This window comes from Dreissena polymorpha, chromosome 9 (genome assembly GCF_020536995.1).
Source record: "Dreissena polymorpha isolate Duluth1 chromosome 9, UMN_Dpol_1.0, whole genome shotgun sequence".
NCBI lineage: Eukaryota > Metazoa > Mollusca > Bivalvia > Myida > Dreissenidae > Dreissena > Dreissena polymorpha.
In genome coordinates, this window is record NC_068363.1 from 76160441 (window position 1) to 76169297 (window position 8857).

Below are 8857 nucleotides of genomic sequence, written 5' to 3' on the forward strand. Positions count from 1 at the left end.
GGTTTACCGTCTCATTCCAAAGGCTAGTAGGTTGAGCCACCGAACCTGCGATTCCTAAGTTCAGGCACCAGTGTTGTTATATTTCAAAGTTTTAAGTTAGTTTTTCTGCGTTCAGGCGGCACTTTGTTTGAACCGGGAGTGTGTCCAAGCACGTGTCTCGTACAGAATTCACTTACTAAACTCACGAAATATTGTGGACGAATTTTGAGTAATAGCTGAAATTTCCAGCTATTTTATTTTGAATAAATATTTTTAATATTGGTGCCGGAGAAAGGCGGAATTCTCTATAAAAATAATTAAAGCACAATGTGTCCGGTATGGTGACTATCAACCAACCAAATACATCTCCACCTTTAAAGCTTTAATTATACGTAGAAAAGACCTTTACAAAATGCGTTTGCCTGTATCAAAACAAAACCAACAACATTATAACGACTTTTCCAACATGTGAACTTTCTCAAGACACTGATAATGCGCAGTTAACCAGCACACACACACTCATGAAAACTTTCATGAATTACATATGCTTGCGCATGTAGAATACATAGATTATTTGAAATGCTTGTTATTTATTTTTTTAATCAGATCAATGTTTGGCCATCTGCCAACAGACAGCGGCATTAAACGAACGCATCACTGCTTCGTGAGCATTGTATAGAAATAAGCCTCGGTCTGGGAAAACGGGGCACGTGCACAGTGTCGTCCAATATAAGCCTCTGCAGTCCGTCCAGGCTAATCAGGGACGACACTTTCCGTCTAGAATGGATTTTCGCTCAGAAGAGACTTCATATCAACGAAAAATTCCATAAAAGCGGAAAGCGTAGTCCATGATCTGTCGCGACACTTTACGCACATGCATTAAGCCCTAATTTCTCAGAGCGACGCTCAAATAGTCACCACTACTAAAACCTGTTTGCTTGCGCAATTATTCTTATGTTTCATTCGCAATTAGCTATTCGAAACACAAACAAAATTGAATACAATTCTTGCAAACGATTTTTTCCATTGAAATGAGCGGCATTTCCTTTCATTTGCACTGATGCCGGTGGCCTTGGGCTTTAACATATTTCCGTGAAATTGTTCTACAATTAATACTTATTTTCCGACTTTTCACTGTGTGTATGAGGGTCTTTTCAGCCCTCAAAACTACACACCACAAAATATATGGCAGGCCTATCCTTTAACTTATTAAAAATATTTTTTTTACATTAAAATTACACATTTATTTGGTTGTCCAATATTTATTTTCTGCTTTAACTTTGTATTTAGTGTATAGTGTAAATACACGTACTTGCTATTGTAAGAAACAATTTAATTGCGCGTCCTGCAAGTTAAACTTTTAATAATTTTAATTTATTAAATCATTTTTTATTGTAAGACAAAATAGTCAATAAATTAAGAAATACGTATCTGCGTTTTCATCATTTGGCGTAATCATTAAACAAAAACTAAGTGTTATTTTACGTTTATAAAATAAAATATGAAATTCTGAAGTGCAAAATTTTGATTGATTAGTAATTATGTGTATACGGTATATACAAATCGGTTAAGCATTCAATTGGACATTTAACATCTAAAAGCACAACTTAACCAAAAAATTGAAACTTAAGGCCAGTAACTGTGATAAACCGTTTTAATACGATAAGTCTATTGATCTCCTTTGAATTGCATCTCTTGTGTGCAGATATTAGACGCACTAATTTTCATCTCCCAAAACATGGTAAGATCCCGTGCGGAAATCACGATTGATTTTCCTAATCACTTCCGGTGACATGTATTGATTGTTAGACGTTTTTATACTTTCATATAAAATATCTACACATAATATATAAGAGCAATAACAAAATACAATTATCTAAAATATTTGTGAGCGTTGAATACATTGTATAGGAGTTGCTTTAACTGAATGTAATGACATATTGCTGGCACAATACAATGTTTCCCTTTAAATTGACTTGCTCACAGTTTGGTCCATTTTCAAAACAATTGAAGTAGATTAAACAGGAATGTATCAATAGCGTTTGAACACGCGAAATAACACTCGTGATTAATGGAAGAATTATAATTGCTTAGGATCAGCGTTATTGTTTATTTTGCATTTTGTAATTCGCAAGATATCGAGTATGAATAGCATTTAATGCGTATAAATCCATTTTTAGAGGAGTTGCGCAAAACTATGTGCAAAGTATTATTACCAACGCCCATCTATGTTTACATATTTGGAAATGTTAGGCTTTTATAACAAAACCAAATTAATTAATTGAATGTTATATTTTTATTAAATAAAATTTATCCTCGTAAAACAAAGACACGTACATGAAAATTAATCAACTCACTGTACATGAAAGTATTAACAATCAAATGTAAAATGTTGTGTAATGAAGACAAGGTATACCATAGGTATTGAAATGTATGCCGTTGGTTCTTATATGATTAACTTGACATGAATCTTTTTAATCGTGCTTTGTTTGTTTTGTTATACTTACGATGTACATTGTGCAAGTCATAATAAAACACATGTTCTGTTCTTATAAAACAGTTTCACCTATTGGGTCATTGATTGATAATCATCCTTCAAAATCGGTATTGGACAAAACGTGCAGTTGAAACATAGCGTTTATAATGCGCTAAACAAATATAACGCCTGCGTGATGCAGTGGCAGCGCATTATATTGATTTTGAATCTATAAATTAAGTAAATGTTATGTAGGGGTTAGTGTGAAAACGCGTGTCGTATATCGATTCAGCAACGATACAAGACTTGCAAGTTAGTTGCCTTTTTATTGTTAAATTGCCTTGTTATCAATCAAACGGTCGACTTCATACGCTTGAACTTTAATAGTTAATAGTTAATAGCATTTTTAAGCATTAGTCAAATAATATTCATTATTGAATTAGAGGTTATCATATTAACATTTGTATTATACGTGATTTACGCGATTGATTGCAACGTACTGGAAATGAATGGCTGAGACAGAATATATTGTTCTAAATAGTGCGTGTACATTTGAAAACCAGGTACAACTACAACTGCACTTTGCAGCTACATGATACAAACCTTGAAAAGCATAAAGGCTAATACATTACGTTCTATTCAAACTTGTTTGTTTAAGCTCAAATGTCTCGCGAGCCACTGCTTGGCTTATAGCGAGGAATTCACAAGTGTATGGTATTCAAATGTGTTTGAACATTTAATTACACCTGGCTGATTTTGTATACAAATAGTTATTAAAAATATGTTAAACTAATAAGTAATGTTCAACTATACTTTTGTTAATGTTTTTTTTTTTAAAACCGAATTGTGCTTTCTGTATAAGCTATAAGATTCTTATTTGAATGATACATACTCGACACTTGAAATATATTTTTTTACGATGTTTATTAGCGTTGTGTCTTAAGAGTGAAATCTTTATAACCCAATAATCATTCAACGATTCGAACCAACATTTAATCGACAATAATGACTGTAAAATAACTTGACATTATGTTACTCGTACTAAATAACAGGGGCGGATGAAGACGACACAGCTCTGTCATATGTTATCGTTTATATGAGACTTCTTATTTGATTATTTATAGTACCAATATATTTATAAGTTTTTAATCACCCCATTCGATGCTAAGTGCGCATGTATAAGGCTGCATTAGTTTAAATAAAACTGCTCCATATATAATGATTTATGACGCGGTAGATTTTCGATATATACCAATGGTTTGTGATTACAACCAAAGGAACATAAATGACGCCTCGGGTCGATTACTTACAGCAAGTCATTGTAAGATACTTTGATGTAAACATCTAGGTTACTCCTACTAAAAGCATTCGATAGTACTCCGAAGGATCGTCTGCATTCGTCATGGTTGCAGGATATCGCTGTAAGAATGCAAATAATGCCGGATGGACGCTGGTTCGCTTACTAAGATGTACCGGTATTCGCAACCTCTCGGAAATGGTCCATGAAGCGCGTACACTTTACTGCAAACTTAACACATTTTTGGCGTGTACTGGGTGCTTGCAATGCACTTAAAGGTCGTTATTATAGCGTACCATTTGGGTCGAAAGTCAACAAGACCTACTAGGTAAAAAGAGATATGTACGTCGACGTACACTCTGTACGTCGACGTACAAAAATTGTACGTCGACGTACAATTATGAAATACACTTCGACGTATATATTTGTACGTTGACGTACAATTTGTACGTCGACATACTTTTTGTACGTCGACGTACACATTTTCTGAACAGCCAATCAAAACACCTCGTCTCTTGATCCGCTTTTCCTTCAGATATATTCATAATAAATGCTTTAAATCTCTTTTTTTATTTGAGGACAAAATGGATAATAATATCAAAATTGAAATAAAAACAACAAAAACACAAAGAATAAAAAATAAGTATCTACCTGACGGTATTTATTCTAAAATCGATTTAAGTAATAGATATTATACACTTTATTAGACAGCCGGCTGAGGTCTGATCTATATGTCATAACGTGACGTTCAAATGGATAGGGATCACCACAGCAGGTTGCTAATACACAGTGTAGATTTCCGCTGTTTTATGGTGGTAACACGATTGTTTAGAAAGCATAGGCCAAATAATATGAAATCAAATCTTGAAATAAAAATCGTATAGAGTCTGAAAATAGCGCAGTGGATGTTTTATTTGCGGATCAAAGCAACATATGTAAGGGGTCTTCTGATTGGCTAACACTCAAGGGTCGGTAAAAATTGTACGTCGACGTACAATTTTGTACGTCGAAGTACAAAAACATGTACGTCGACGTACATATTGTACGTCGACGTACTTTTCTCTTATTACCTAGTAGGTCTTGTTGACTTTTGACCCACGTGGTACGTCAATACGTTATTGTCAAGAATGCAGTGCTGGGTAGCATGTTGTTAACCGTACGGTGGTCACCAGGCTTGACTTAGCAACATTCTTTTTGTGGGTTAGATGTCTTAGATTTTTAGTCCTTGATATGCGTGATATGATTTTGACTCGTTAGCAATCTGGGTCTTTACGCGGAGGATGATGTAAAATATTAGAAGGGACGTCGTGAACAATCGCAGAATTCAGTCATTACCAGTTTGTGACATATAACAATAATGTAGCTTGAAAGGAAAACAAACATGATGCCGTTCTTATTTACGTTTTCCTATAAAAGATTGGCTTGCATTAAAATAGAGACTGTGTTGTGCGATGAGGTATTTCGAAATTGCATAATTGAAGCATTAATCTGGCCAATTTTAAACGTTTTTACTAAATTATCTCAAAGCATAACCTTAAAGGCGTATGTCTTCCGTGATCGGACGAGTCTGCGTTGCAATATGCCACGTTTTTTTCGGAAATTTTAAAATAAATTCAGATTGGAGGAAACGTGTGATAACTATAATCGAGTATTATTAAAATTCTTTGATAATATTTTGTGTATTTAGTTTGATTATGTTTGTAATGCATATGATAGCTTTTAGTATTCCTTTATTTTCAGCCCAACGTTTTAGTAGTTGACGAGGTGATGCACCTGAAACGAAACGATAACGCTTGGTTATTACAATACACCTAATACGTAAATAATTAATTTGGAATTTATTTATTAGAATATCAAAAGCAAATGTTGTCGCCTTGACATCTTGACAACTAACAGCAAACAAAACATACAACGTAATATTTTTTTTACAGAAAACGACGAAATGATGAAGCTACATATAAAACCATACCGTTGGAAAAATGTTTTTTTCTCAAGACTGAAATGCATCTCTAATATGCCCATCTCAGAAAGTGGAGATGTGGATATGATGAAAGACATAAACAGTGATAATTACCTGGTTTATTTTACAGACATCGTCGCAAGTGCACACCGCGTGCTGATCAGTCGTCAGAAAGTGAATGTTTATGTCTTCAACTTTTTTATGGAAAAGTCACTCGGAGATCATCTTGTGTTAATATGTTCTGTAGACGGTCATTTAATGTACATGAATCACCATTATGATAATAATTATTAATTATATAATTGCAAACACTGAATAAATATATGCAGATAATGAATCTTGACGTGCGAGGCAAGCATTAAAGATTTGACGATGATAACATCTAAGTCTGATAAGGTTTAATAAAACTGAGTCAAACACTTGAACACCATTTCTATCTGCCTGGTTTACATCGTCGTTGATTTATTAGCATTGATCGTCCGAGGATGTATTAAAATTTTGTGCAAACACCTGAAATGGTCTCATGACAATGATATATAAGAATCCGTATCGTGGTTCTAAACTGAAGTAGTCCAAATGTAAACAACTTTATATCATTCCCGTTTTTACATCTTGCTCAGTAAGGATGACAACTGCAAAAGCACATTTTTTGTGTGTATGTTTGTTTGTAAATAATAACAATTAAATATTGATTTTTTTCATAATATTTACAAACTGTATCATAATTTTACTTTTATTTAAACAAACTATTAAACTATTTATCTGATGGTCAAACCTCTCTCTCTCCCTGTCTCTCTCTGTCTCTGTCTTCTGTCTTGTCTGTCTGTCTGTCTTCGTCTGTCTGTCTGTCTGTCTGTCTGTCTGTCTGTCTGTCTGTCTGTCTGTCTGTCTGTCTGTCTGTCTGTCTGTCTGTCTGTCTGTCTGTCTGTCTGTCTGTCTGTCTGTCTGTCTGTCTGTCTGTCTGTCTGTCTGTCTGTCTGTCTGTCTGTCTGTCTGTCTGTCTGTCTGTCTGTCTGGTCTGTCTGTCTGTCTCTCTCTCCTCCCTCCCTCCCTCCCTCCCCTCCCCTCCCTCCCTCCCTCTCTCTCTTTCTCTCTCTAAATAACGGTGGGATTTATCAGCGCATAAAACAAAGCTGGCTTCTATACTACGTTAGGGAAAAACTTCACTTTGGTTAAAATTAAAGTTCAGTTACAAATTACGTTTGAGATGAATCCGTGTAATACTTTCCACCAATTGCAAGTTGAAATTTAAATTTGTGTCGTATCATGGCATCATGGTATAAACCACAGTATCGTTTTTAAAAACATGGATACATTTCAATCGATCAACGCGATATTTACATTAACCGCAACTCAGTAAATATTCAATTGGTGATATCTTTTTATACGGAGAACTCCGGACATCGCAGACGTGCAATGATTGGATAAACATATTCATTCAGAATCGCGAGATCGACGCGCGCATGTTGCGCACGGCCACTGATGTTTCAGGCAGACTAAAGATTGTGCACTTCAAGGATAATTGTTAGTCTAGACGACGATGTATTTCCATTTTTGAGTAAGTAGTTATTTAAATAAATGTGAATAACGTTCTAAAAACATTCCGCATATTAATGACATAATTATCGTTTATTATTATTCTATACATAAGATATAATATCAGCGCAGTAGCCACGCTGAGGCACACAGAGACAGTTTGCCTCGGCTAAATGGCAGAGCAATGTTGAGATTACAAGGAAAAAAAAATGAAAATTTATGTCAAAGAATAAAATCTATATAAGAAATTTAGGCAATTTAATGAATTCAGTCACTATGATATTCACAAACAAATATTACATTGAGTACCATTGGTTCATGTGTGAGGCAGATAATTATGGTGGACGAACCAGTTGGAAAATGAAAAAAATCGTCCATGACGTGAACTTGTCTGAACTACAACAGGAAGTTTGCGGCAGCTGATTAGAGTTAAACTCAAAAATAAAATTTATAAAAAGAACATCATATTAAAACGAATAATATCTAAAGTAAATATAATGTTATTATATAGTAGCATGTCAATTGGCATCGCTTTAATGTTGTGCTAACACATTCCAGTTTTGATCGAAAACAAATTCTTCACATGTGTGAATCGACTGGAGACAGGAGAGTTGAATTAGCGCTCAATAAGATTGATATTAAAAAATATGAAGAATAATAAAACAGGTTAAGACAGTTAAAAGATTTTTAATAATATATGCAACATTATTCGCTCAAATATTTGATAGATCCGTTTTCTTCATATTATAAGGTAGATCTATAATTTTAGTATTTCAAAATAAATATATAAAGCACATTATATTATCCATATACAAATTATGGCTTGACGAAGTTGTATGAGACAGCTGCGTCTCTTTTTTTTCTATCTGACTTCAAATGAATTATATGACTTTTTTCTGTAGAAAAGGTTGTTACATCATTGTCACTTCAAACACCGTTTATGGTAACAGAAACTAAATTAAAAATAAACTTGTAGCAGATTTTTGTGTAAACTTTATTGACACTAAACGGTCATCTATAGCGTCCACGATTCCGATAATTTAGGTATAAAATGTGGTTTAAATGGCCTTTAAAATGCACCAGAGACAGTCTAGGTATAAAAAAATTCCGGGGGGGTTGCCTCCGGACCGTCCTAGAATGACCTTAGATACTGCCTTTTCTAAAATTTGGGGCTGGCTACGCCAATGATATTATACTTATTTTACGATAAGCTTCTGTTGTTATAAATAGAGTTTATTTAGTAACATGAACAATCGTGTTTAACATAAACTATTTTTGGTATTATTATATAAACATCAATGTCCTGCTTAAAATGATGTCTTTAGCAGTCTTAAACTGATTCACTGAATAAAGATTGTTATGACGGCTCATATTTCAAACTATATAGCTGATGGTTAAAAAGTAAGGTTGTGCATTTTTAAGTGTGCGATTTGCGTTGGTTCATCAATCCGGACGTTTTATAGAACATCCTTCTACATTTAACAAATTTTTTTAAGGCGGTTGTTTTGTTTGCGTAGTTCATTGGCGTATCTCTGAAGTGCAGCGACTAGTATGTAATACGTTTTTTTTCGCTTATGGGAGGGAGAAGTATTTAACGGATCAATGTAAT